The sequence below is a fragment of the Balearica regulorum genome, chromosome 7, assembly GCF_011004875.1.
Source record: "Balearica regulorum gibbericeps isolate bBalReg1 chromosome 7, bBalReg1.pri, whole genome shotgun sequence".
NCBI classification, from domain to species: Eukaryota; Metazoa; Chordata; class Aves; order Gruiformes; family Gruidae; genus Balearica; species Balearica regulorum.
Window position 1 is genome coordinate 35,496,954 of NC_046190.1, and position 13,509 is coordinate 35,510,462.

Here is a 13,509-nt window from a genome sequence, read left to right on the forward strand (position 1 = left end):
ATCAGAAAATAACAATTTTATACCTGTCAGGTAAACACAGTGAACTTACTAAGATCCTTCCCTGTGAACTGAAAGAACCATACATCCCATACTCCCCATCCATGAGATATATAAATTACATTAACCTCTGCTTGTACTTTTCAAACTGCATCTGGTATTAGCCTTCTGTTATAATATCATTCAATTTTTAACAAACATCTTTCTTTAATTTACTTAAATAATTACACAGAGATTATTCACTAATGTAATCGGAAATACTTCATTCAGTCGAGTTTTATGAAATTACACTTTTTTGTAGAAATAAACAAAAAGTGCTCATTGCATGGTAAATTCCAAGAACTGAGCCTGTTAAAGCAGTATTTTATTTGAACATTGAATTTAAATTTGCCTTTTTTTTTCTTTTATATGTATTAATCTATTAATTTTATAAGTTTCCAGTTAGAAATTTGACTTTTAGTTTAATTTCTTCTGTGTTTTGGGTTGTTTCTCCCAATACCCTTTATGAAGTCCCTTCTCTCCGGGTGAACATGTCAATTTTCCTACCACTTAACAAAGAAAGAGAACTTCATTTGCGGAGGGAGCCTGTGCCAAAACTGGCATTGCCTGAGATTCAGCATAACATTCACTGTGCCACGCAGCTGCAAATTACCACAGGTAGCAATAAACTGCCTCTAGCCAAGCAGGAGCTCCCAGCTCTTGCTGCTTCAGCAAAACAAAGTGTACTTCAGAGCAACAACAGCAACAAAAATTAGCCTTTTATCACGCATATAAGAAAACATGTATTTCTGGGGTGAGGGAACAAGAAAGGAAGGATGGGAGAAGAATACCTGGAATTCTGCGCAGAGAACATATGCATTATATAGTGCAAAATAGATTTAAAAAATAAAGCATTTCCTAAAATAAACAAACCATTTGTTTCAACAAATTTTTGAATCCCAAGGGAATCTATGTCTTCCCACTAATTTAAAGATCTACATGCAAAACTCAGCATGAGCCGGCAGCATGCCCAGGTGGCCAAGAAGGCCAACAGCATCCCAGCTTGCGTGGTCAGCACGACTAGGGATGTGATCATCCCCCTGTACTCGGCACTGGTGAGGCCACACCTTGAGTGCCGGGTTCAGTTTTGGGCCCCTCGCTACAAGAAGGATACTGAGGTGCTGGAGCGTGTCCAAAGAAGGACAACAAAGTGGTGAAGGGTCTAGAGAACAAGTCTGATGAGGAGCAGCTGAGGGACCTAGGGTTGTTTAGTCTGAAGAAAAGAAGGCTGAAAGGAGACTTGATCGCTCTCTACAACTACCTGAAAGGAGGTTGTAGCCAGGTGGGTGTTGGTCTCTTCTCCCAAGTAACAAGCGATTACTTACAAAGGACAAGAGGAAATGGCCTCAAGTTGTGCCAGGGGAGGTTTAGATTAGATATTAGGAAAAATTTCTTCAGTGAAAGGGTTGTCAAGCATTGGAACAGGCTGCCCAGGGAAGTGGTGGAGTTGCCATCCCTGGAGGTATTTAAAAGATGTGTAGAAGTGGCGCTTAGGGACATGGTTTAGTGGTGGACTTGGCAGTGTTAGGTTTATGGTTGGACTTGATCTTAAAGGTCTTTTCCAACTTAAATGATTCTATGTGGAGCACATTTGGATTTCAGTCAGGTACTTCTAGGGACTTTGGGACCATAAAAATCAGCAAATGGATTAAATCAGTCTCAATATAGGTTTTCCATCTCTGACAGGTATGTCTGGATTAGTCACTGAAATAATATTACTCATATCCTAAGCTGATGAAAGCTATGAATGTAAGTTAGATTTTTTAAATTTTATTTATTAATTTGTTTGAGAACACTGTGAACAATAAGACACTACTCCATGGAAACAGGTTCTTTAAAAGGAGAAATTTATATTGCAAGACACTTGAGAATGAAATCAAAACCACATACTTAATGTTCTCATTCTTTATAAGTAGCTTCCTACATCCAAAGAGACATTTTCATGATATGCCTTCTTTTAAAAGAATCTACACATGCCAAATATATCCATCTAGGTATGCTTTGGCCAACCTCAAGTACTCATCAGCATTGCCTCACAAAATAATGTAGCAGTACAAAGAGGTATCAGAGAAGGGTAAGGTGAGGCTGGGGGGGAAAGGTTATTGGGGGTTTTTTAACCTCTCTTACACAATTCCTAGGGCTCTCGGGACTTGAAATTTCATTACACAGGAATATTCCTGATACCATATCACTGACTATTGAATGCATCAGTATTGCTCAAAGTCAGCTGAGAGAGCTGTAATAGCTTAAAGTAGGCTCATGACTTCTTCAGAGTGTCTTGCAGTTCTGAATACTCAGAATAGGTAATACTTCAACTTCTGGTTTATTCAGTGTTAATTATTTTGCTGCTGTTTTATCTCTCTGTAAACAAGCCTGATAAAAAGTAATGAGATTGCCTGTTATAGCACTTAGGGGATATTAAAATTGCTTGTTACATTAAAGTAATTAGAGAAACATAAAGAAAATAAGATCATATTAATCATATTCTACACAAGCCTATCCAACAGATGAGAATCTAACCTCTGAGGAAGAGAGTCCTCAAAAAAACCTACTTACAGCCCTATGATGGGCCAAAAAGTTCAACTAGCAACCAAAACAATCACGCTTAATGAAAATCTGTAAAAATAGCTGCAGTCTGTGCTGTAACTGATTAGATATTTGATATAGCCACTCTTCAATGATTTTTGCTCATTAAGAGGACCTTAGTCTCTAAGAGGACGCACAGACCTTACTCTCCACAGAGCAATCCTAACCTGAAAGTCCGCCCTTCACTTTCTGCAAGACATCCCGCATGACCAGGCCCTAGGGTATTTAACTAAACAAGGCAATCTAACTAAGCCTGGCTTGGACAAGTTTTTCTAAACTTTAATACGTTGTTTCATCAACTTTATGATACAATGGCATTGTTTTTTAAGGGAGACAGACGTCCTCTAAATATGAAACAAATCTATAACACAAATCAAAATAATCTCATTGGTTCTTTTTATTCAGCTCCCTTTCCTCTTACATATACCAATAAAGTCTAGTTTCCTTTTTAGTATTCTACAACCTTCAGGGGAGAAAGGAAGGAGCCGCACTGACCTCTTTTAGGGCTTGTCCACAAGACTTACAAGTGTATGCGTATAATATATACACATCTACCAACTTATGTGTAGCTTACAAACATTCTCTTTGAGACATCACTACAAATACATTATTTACTTTTCAAAGGTGTCTTTTTTCATGTTCTTTCCATTCATACAAATTCTTCATATTTTAAGATTATCTATTGCTTGCTAAATAATGAATTATAACTAAGATACAGTATGATGGCAAACTGCCACAAACTTTACTAAGACAAAACCAGGTAGCTTCTTCTATGTGTAACAAATACTTGCTATCTAATACTTTGAACTGAATCTATCATTTATCCAACATCTAAAGTAAAAGCTTTATCTGTGTTGATTTACTTTTTAGTCCCAAAAAGTTCAGAGCTGTCTTTTTTAAGTGATACTTCAGCAATTATGCCTTCAGAGCCTATCAATAAACACCAAGTTTTGTACACAAATGAAAAACAAATGAGAAACCTAAAAAGGTTAGTGTTCAAGAGATACCGATCTAATTGTGATAACATTTTTAGAAATACTTTAGGGCAATATTTACTTCATTATTAAATATTATGAAGCATATTTCAAACAATGCATCAACCAAAAGGATAAATTTCTATTCACAATCACACACTTTCATACCTACTTCCCTAATTCAATGTATGACATTAGAACTTGAAGGACTGTTATTTTAAAAAAAAAAAAAAAAATCCAAACCTGCAGGCTGTTAAAATAAAAAAAAACCCCAACAACTCCAAAACCAAAAAACACCCCACATAAAAACTCCCACAAAACTAACCAAAAAAGATGAAAACCTGAACAACCCACACACACAAATAAATAAAACTCGAAAATAAAAAAACTCAAAAAGGCAGGGCAGATATTTACCTTGTCAGGTGGAATAGTATCTATAATTTGTTCATTTTTAACATCAATAGCTTATATGAATGTCTAACTAAAATAAAATGTAATACATAGTGCTTTCAAATCCAAGCGAGCAATTAAAGCTAATCAAGTCACAAGTTGTTCTCATCCCACAAATGTCACATTCTTTGCAGTAAGAAAAGATGTTAAGCAAATGTCATCCTGTTCAAACTTTGAGAAAATGAACAACGTGCAAGACAAAATGCCCACCAACGAGGAAATCACAGCTCACTATTTCTTAGTCTGAACCCCAGTTAACTGAACCAGAATGAAAAATAAAACATTTTTAGTCCTGCTCTCTCCTTTTCCTTATCTTCTACTACTTAAAAATAAAAAGGATCATACTCTGTAGCAGTTAGCAGCCGTTCACTTTGGCATTTCAAAAACTGGTAAAGGCCATTGTCAAAACTAGTATATTCAACTTGCTGCAAAAATTTTGCCAATTCCTCCTACTTTAAAATTAAGATACCAAATCTACATTGACATAACTAAACAAAAAAATTGCATGGTTTTCTCATGGAACCCAACAGTGGCTGATTGCTCTCTGTACTCTCTTCCATCCCTCAGAAAAAAAACAGCTTACTGTTTACATGTCCAACATTCAACATAAAGGCTCAAAAGTACCAACGTTTGTTTTTAAAGGTGATTTTTACTTTCTAACACCACCCTCTTCTCCCAGTGAATATGCTGCATCATAAATTACTTAAAATTCATGTTAAACATTGAATGGATAAGAATACTATTACCGATGGACTGTAATTCTAATCATGCACTTACTAAAGCTTTTTCTTTTTTGGTATCAATATAAACACAGGGGCATTCAGTTACTAGAACAAGTGAAGTCTAGAAGCAGCAGCAACTTCAATAGGAGCTTTGAAATAATATGTTTCTTATATTGCCATGGAGACAACTGGTCCTCACGTTCAGTGTGACTGAACAGATGGTTTAAAAAGCTTAAAATACAGATGTGATGCAGACCTCTCATCTGTCCTTTGCTTCCTCACTCTTGTCTTTCTCTGATAAGAATGTACAGTTATGACACACATTAGTCTAACATGACAGCGAAGACTGGGTACAAAACAGATGCATAGTAATACATGTTTAGTTTCGGTTGCATTATTCCTTACAACGTTGGACCCCAATTTAGGTAAACAGAGACAAATATTTTGGAATAGAAAAATTACCGAACCCAAGCAGAGCACATGAAACCTATCACTAATGTACTTTATTGCCCAGATTTACTGCAGAGTAGGAAAATCACAGCAGAAGAAAAACAAATGGTTTTGAGCAACAGCAATTTTCATGTTGAAATTATACACAACATCTGGACAGATGTGCCCTTTGCATAGAAACCACAATTCTCCCTCACCAAGAGGGCATTAACTTAACATTTGCATGAAGAAAAATTTTGCTATTCAATCAAAACTGGTTACACTTTTGGTAGGTCTTTAATTACAGCCTGAATTGAATAGAAATTAGTTTTGAGAGAAGCAGAAAAAACTTGAAAACATCCTTCCCTTTGCATTCCTTCACTTGCACAACTCCTCCCTGCCATTCACCAGTAAAGCTGGGTGAGTTAATACCAATGCCTTGTGACATTTCATGCCAAAGTTCCCACCAGCTGATCTAACAACATATTGCCCTTTCCCAGGCCTTTAGAATTTAGATTTTGAAAGGTTGAAATATGCAGACAAGTTTTAAAGAACAACCACCTAAGAATTTAGAAGATTAAAGGAAAACTAAGAACTTTAAAAGTCACTAGCAATTTTTGCAGCCGTCCATTTTCAGCACTTTAAAGGTACCACAATTTATTCCGAGATATTCATTGGCTTACAGTAAGGCCTCCTAACAGCATATTGCAAATACCACCACCAACAAAAAGTAACTTCCAGTAACCTTAGCCCCATGGCTGAGTTACATTTTGCTAGAGGAGCTAGGAGGATCTGAACTGTAAATCCATGGCTATGGATTACCCAATAAATTAACTATAACAGGTTTATCTCTTCCTTTAACAGAAACTCGAGTTTAATTATCTCCCTTGTTTCACGGCACAGCACTTTTAAGTAAACACATGCTTGAAGAAGCAGACAATGAAAGAAACGGGACGAGATCATAATCAGATAGGTACTTTCTTTTCATAACCATACCTCCCAGACAGCTCTAGGGCTTTCACAGAAAGCCATTGGACATGCTACTTGAGAGACAAAATAAGGGTCAGGGACTTAGCTTCAAGGAGAAGCCAGTTAGGAAGTCTGAATGAGTGTTTAGGTAATTCTTGTGCAACTTTATCAATAAACCAGAACCCTGGAACTTCAAATATTCCAAGACCTACCTAGGTTATTGGAAGAAAAGAGGAACCACGAAGGAGCAGATTTATCTGTAAGGCTACAACACTGTGCCTGGGGTGTATATTCAACTGGTTTTCTCCATTCAGCACAAGAAGTAGTTTCTAAAAATGAGTCCAAAATTTCACAGAACTGCTATAATCCAGCAGCTCTGGAACAAGACTTTTTGGATTACACTCTTACATAGCATGTTCTCTGCATCTTACAGCAACAGAAGAAAAAGAACTAACCAAGTTAATCTAGTCCTCTTAGGGAAATAACAGTGTTAGAGAGCAATGGAAAAGGATTTGGGGAAATTCAGTTCCTCTTGAGAGAAAAACAGGAGATAGAAAAGAGGGTAAAACGTTCTGAAAGGTCTGTGGTACAATCTGGGATAGGCATTACAACATCCTGCAATGTCACATATGAAAACAACAGGCACCTACAGAGGACTGCATGGAAAAGAGACAGACAGGAAAAACTGAGAAACTGTGCCTATAGCCTCCATTTACACAACGTAGTTCTGGCTACAACAGACAGCTCTCAGAAAGGGCAGGATAAGCTGCACTTCAGTGGAATGAGCTTAGGGTAGGCCAGAGGACAGAACAAGTGGGTTGACAGAGGGATGGAGTCACTGGAGAGCAAAAGGCAGATGTAGAAGAAATCACCAGGCATTAGGTGAAGCAAAGACTTAGAGAAATGGAAGGGGAAAGCAGGGGACAAGTGTGGTGGGTTGACCCTGGCTGGGGGCCAGGTGCCCACCAGAGCCGCTCTATCACTCCCCTCATTCACTAAACAGGGGAGAAAAAGTACAACGGAAAGCTTATGGGTCGAGATAAGGACAGGGAGAGATCACTCACTAATTATCATCACGAACAAAACAGACTGAACTTAGAGAGGGAATTCATCTAATTTATTACTAGGCAAAACAGAGTAGAGGAATGAGAAATAAAATCAACTCTTAAAACACCTCCCCCCACCCCTCCCATCTTCCCGGCCTCAACTTCACTCCCAGCTTCAACCTCCGCCCCCCTCCAGCAGCACAGGGGGACGGGGAATGGGGGTTACAGTCAGTTCATCACGCAGTGTTTCTGCCGCTTCTTCCTCCTCATGGGGAGGACTCCTCTCATCGTTCCCCTGCTCCAGCATGGAGTCCCTCTCACGGGAGACAGTCCTTCACAAACTGCTCCAACGTGAGTCTCCTCCACGGGGTGCAGACCTTCAGGAGCAAACTGCTCCAGCGTGGGTCCCCCACGGGGTCACAAGTCCTGTCAGCAAACCTGCTCTGGCGTGGGCTCCTCTCTCCACGGGGCCACAGGTCCTGCCAGGAGCTTGCTCCAGCATGGGCTTCCCACAGGGCCACAGCCTCCTTCAGGTGCCTCCACCTGCTCCGGCATGGGGTCCTCCATGGGCTGCAGGTGGAATCTCTACACCCCCTCATCCTTCCTCCATGGGCTGCAGGGGGACAGCCTGCTTCACCGTGGTCTTCACCACGGGCTGCAGGGGGATCTCTGCTCTGGGACCTGGAGCACCTCCTCCCCCTCCTTCTGCACTGACCTTGGTGTCTGCAGAGTTTCTGACATCTTCTCACTCCTCTCTCCAGCTGCAAAAGCTCTAAGTGTTTTTTTCCTTCTTAAATATGTTATGACAGAGGCGCTGATTGGCTTGGCCTTGGCCAGCGGCGGGTCCATCTTGGAGCCGGCTGGCATTGGCTCTATCAGACACAGGGGAAGCTTCTAGCAGCTTCTCACAGAAGCCACCCCTGTAGCACCCCCCCGCTACCAAAACCTTGCCGTGCAAACCCAACACAACAAGATAAGAAACATGCAGATGAGAAAGACGGGAAAATAGGACAGAGAGGGACAGAGGAAAACAGGTAAATGTGTCTGTACTAAAGAGAACGGCACAATGAAGTTTGGAGTTGGCAAGTTGGGAAGTTGAGAGAGGGCTGAGAAAACAGAGGTGGCAAAAACAAAGCACTATTCCACAAGTAATTTGCGAATAAGAAAGCTTATGGGAAACTGAGGTATTTATAAAAAGAATCAAAGATATCCCAGAAATATTGTATAAGTATGAATAAAATGGGTTCAGTAATGTTTTGCTGAGAATACCATTCAATAGTGAGGTTCACAGGTATAGGAAACAGGAGATAAAACAGGAATTTAGGGGGTTCCCAAATGAAGACAGAAACTGCCTTCACTGGTAATTCAAATAAAGCATTTAATTCAATAAAGCATTTAATTTTGATTAATGCCAATAAAACCTTTATGGTTTCCTGGTATATACTACAAGGGCTTGTTCCTCTTTTTTTACCAAGCCAATCGCAAAATTCCACTGAAATAGATTTAATTCTCATATGATGACCATATGCTGATATATTGTATTCCCATGCCTATGTTGTAATGACATTCCTATATTCTGTACATTTTCAGAATGATATATTACAACTCCATCACTTCTATTGCTTCCATCCTTCAGCTCACTTCATTCTACTATTTCAGGGTACAACCTGGTTTACTTATTTTCATCCTTCCTGTGCATGATCTTCTGTTTTTCAGCTGCTTATCTCTACTATCTCCATAGATAATATTCCTTTGCCCTATCATATTTTACCATGCCTACATTCTTAAGCCACTTCAGCTCTGTGACTATGCCCTTATGCCTTTAGTTTCCAAGCTTTCATTTCCAGGATTCTGTGGCTGAGTCTTGAAATCTCCCCAGGAAGTCTGAACACCCCATGTCCATTAAATTTAACAAAATGCCAAAATCCTTAGGCTGAAAATACTGGTTCTAATTCTAAATACAATAAATTCAGAAAAAAAATGCAATTCTGTTTCTTATGAAAGCAAAGCCAAGGTCAAGCAATCAGATAAGAACACAGCCACAACACCAGAAGCTTAATAAATGCTGTATGCCTTTGCTAGAACCTTTCTCAGCTTTGCTGACTGCCAAGATATTTATCTGTAGCTAGAAGCATTCCCCTCCCCAACCAGTTCACATCTGTTTAGTAGTGAATATATTCTGCAGTCTGGATAAAATAGCCTATTTCCTGCAGATCTCTGTAATTGCTAGAGAGAAGCCAGAACCAAATTCTCTGTCTCCTTTTTTTTAAAAAAAAACAAACAAACAAACAAACAAACAAAAAAAAAAACCAAAAAACCCCAACAACTTTCTTTTTAATCTATGGTAACTTTTCAACTGCCAGTGAGGATCAAAACAGAAATGCAAAAACATAAACATCCCAAACACTGCATTAAATTCTTGTCAGGACGGAACAGAATTGTTTTTTTTTTTTTAATTCTGGTTTGCTATATAGTTTTGTAAATGCAACCTTTCAGCTACATTTTCTATGTAAAACAAGTCTGGAGTTTTAGACTTCCTCACTGAAAAGATATAGGGTTGCTGGAACTTTCCTCCCCACGCACACCGTACAGAAATTTAATAGTATGCAATGAAATTCAGCTTGCAGGACAGATGCTTCCTTGAATAGTAATTGCAATTTTAAGGCTTCTGAACTGTAAATCTGAGATAAACTGAGGCTTTTTAGGTGCTCATCTGAACCTGAACTCCAAACAATAGGAAGTTTACACATCACTAGTAATTAATGCAGTGCTTTTTTTACTCCAGAATTGCTGTCCAAGAGATGAGAGCTATCCTTACAAATGCTGTGGTATTACTTATTTGAATATCAAATAAAGTTCAAAGAACAGGAGGTTTATTGAGATAGAACTTTTACTGAGACACGTACCACTATCAGAAGAAAAACAGGAAGGAAAAATGCAAAGGAGGAAATACAAACCAGGATGTTCCTTGTTTAATTACCATGCCATGAGGGTTGACATCTCTGTTCCAGGACTTTAGCCTGAGAAGCCCAAAGTGATCCAGCACACCCAGACAGAAATAAAGCAGCAGCTGGCAGCAGCTTCACCTGATGGTTACAAATGAGCTGTGGTAGGGACTAGAGTGACCAAGAACTCTTCTTCCCCAAATACTTACACTAAAAAGAAACACAGCAGGGGGTCAGATCCTAACCATTCTAGGAAATAGAGACAGAAGGGGACACACTTAAGGAAGGGCAAAAAAAAGAGATGCAGCAAGAGAAAAAGAGTAGGTCAGAAGGAACTATCTGGGAGATTTTGTAACAGGCCTGAATTTTCTAAAAGGTGCAGATTTTGCATTCCACAGGAATGACCTGGTTACAAGAGAAACAGTGCAGATTCTTCTGAAGAGTGCCATCATCCCTGATTCGTATTTGCCTAGAAAAAGGTATAATTGCCAACACAATTTCATACATCACTTCAGAAAACAGCAATGGAGAACCACAAAAGCTAATTTTGTTCAGAATGGAAACTTCACCAGACTAAGGAAAATGTCATTAATCCAAAAGTTGATCTGTTTCTCTAATCTCAGCTAGGCCTTAGATCTCCTCCTGGGTGGCTTCCAACTCAGGCCTGTACGTGTATGCATGAAAGAATGCATGTATGCAATTGCCTACATTTCATGGCAATTGCACATATAGTTTGCTTAGCCCACCTTATACTGCTGACCAACTTCCAATTATGTAAGGCCTCATGTCAGCATCAGAAAATCAGAACAAGCCCATAATCATAATCAGCTTGTTTCTGACTACAGGTCTGTACCAGCCAATGTGTTCCTTTCCTCTCTTCTGCTTTCTTTCTATTCTGATGTTACTGAAAACAGAGTATGATCAAATGTCAACAATTTAGATACATGACATAAAAATTACATGAAAAAAGGCTACTGAGAATATGACCAGGCATTAAGATCTTAACACACATACTTTTTCCAATCCAACATACATACAAAAAAAATATTTTCAAAAATGTATGCAAGCCTCAGCTCTTATCGCAAACACACAGAGACAGATTTTAATTTTTATGAAGCGTGTCAACCTATATCTTCTATTTCGATAGACACAGCACTAAACATCTCTTCATTGACTATTCCAACCAAAATGCAGGCAACAGCACATTTGAAGCCAGATTGTATAACAGTTTGTTTGGTTTCCATGGAAGTGTGGACAGGAATTAGTGATGCAAGGCCATTCACCACCTTTTGCTCCTGTAAAAAAAGAGTAATGCAAATATGACTAAATTACCTGTGTGGGCAGAGATAAGTACCAGCACATCTACATGATTCCCTGTACAGCCAGAACCTTTATGTCACTTTTACTTTTGCACACTCTTTGGGATATCTCACTCCCTCTAGCCTCACTGTTTACTAAGGTGGTCAATTCAGTAAAAAATTCGGTACATCTCTCAGGCACATACATCTGGTTAACAGAATATGAGCAGAGATGGAAGTGGCTTTGCTTACATCCCATCTCCAGAATTTACAGCTGTCATTAGTTAGGTACAAGGAAGACCAGAGTTGTTTTTACCCTACAGTACCACAGGAACTGAAGGCACAATCAACCTGGGAGAGAGAGGATCAGTCCTGTTAACAGTAGGGCATAAGAATTGTGTTGGTTGTACTGAAATTGCTACTTGAGAAGATCGCTTAGGGACCAGGGTTCTGGATGTGATCACAGTAATGATGAGGACAAAGCGTAGCGCTGTAGCCTTTCCTCTATCACGACAGCAAAGCTGTAGGAGACAGTACACATTCATTGCATTGTAGCCTCCAAAAGTAATCCACGCCCACAGTGACACCATCCCATATTGTGCCACATTCATGAAATTAGGCTAGGAAATGCATTTTGAGCTGTTCAATAAATGTTCAATAGTTTAAGAAAAGATACTGTTAGTTTTTATGAAGGGGGAAAAATGTGGAGTATTTCTTCTAATTGCATTTATTTAAAACGCAAGAGTTCTTCCTCAGGTAAAGTATTTTCATTATTTTAAGAAAGCTTGAGGTGTTCATCTAGTGTTTCATCATTGCGGGGGGGGGGGGGGGTAGGAAGGACAAAAACCACTCAAGGTGGCTACATGAATTGCAGAGAGCTCATGAATTTTTGTGAGTGAAAAGATACAGATCACCAGACACCTATGATACACTATGCTGTCTTTATCCTTAAATCTTTCAAATACAAGAGTCAGGACAGAAAAAGATACATTCCACTGGTTTTCCAATTCTATCCTATGAAGATACAGTTTTGTCACCGGTTTAACTGATATTCTTCTGACTGAGACAGTACAAGCACATAATATGCTACATATGTCCATCTTCTAAGTCAAATGTTATTTAGCTCTTCATGAGCTATCAATCTCTCACACATAAGTGGAAAAGCCATCCATTTCCTTATATTTTTCAGTCCATCACCGTGTTTTGCATAGCATATGAGCAGTGTTTATAATGGAGCTTCCAACACGCTGTCATGAGCATGTAGAGGTACAGGTGGGACATCCAAATGCATCAACCAGTTGTGGTAATGAGAAACAGCTTTGGTTTGTATTATTTCATATTTCAAATTAAAATGCTTTTAAGTATTGCTTGTCTTCATATTTAGTTTTATTACATTTCTATCAGTCTTCAAAATAACAGCAAGAGAACAATAAAAGCCACAAATAAAAGTTGTTCTCTTCAGTTTTACAATGGACTGGAAACCTGATTTTTAAATACTTTAATGCATGACTCACACAGCCATTATAATATAGTCATTTTTCATCCCTCAATTCTCTTCATATATATAAAAATAAATCTAATAGTACATATACCTACAATTCAAAATATGTATTAATTCTCTGATTCTACAGTGTGTTGTAAATAATTCTATGCTGAAGTGTGTTTAAAATCCCCAAGAAAACAGCAAAAAAATTTTAATAACTTTTCAGCCTAAAGTATTTGAATTAAACCTGCAAGAGTGAAGCTTTCACAGCTACCATAGCATAACAGTGCATGAAGCCATCACCCACCATGGTCCTACAGTTACTGAAAGCTGCTAGATTCAAATCGATGTTTATGCTATAAATAATAGGAAAGGTGTGAGTATTTCCCAGCAGACCAAAGGTATTGCACTCACTGGTGTATTCAAGCGAGATCCACTAACCACTCTTATTAAATGTGAAATTTCATTTGAAATGTTCCATATATCCCCAACTAAGTCACTCCTCTTCCTCCGCCCTGACTGATTTTAGCAGAGGCTAATTACATTCTAAAGATAATTTTACTTCAATCAC

The 13,509-nt window shown here is 38.7% G+C and overlaps 2 protein-coding genes across 10 annotated transcripts in view; one reads left to right on the forward strand and one right to left on the reverse strand.

Moving 5' to 3' along the window:
* Window positions 1-13,509, reverse strand: part of CTNNA3 (catenin alpha 3) — a 512,461-nt gene that overhangs the window by 350,687 nt on the left and 148,265 nt on the right. The gene's annotated exons all lie outside the window — the stretch shown is intronic.
* The window catches only part of LRRTM3 (leucine rich repeat transmembrane neuronal 3), an 89,243-nt gene that overhangs the window by 73,453 nt on the left and 2,281 nt on the right, over window positions 1-13,509 (forward strand). The window lies entirely within an intron of this gene.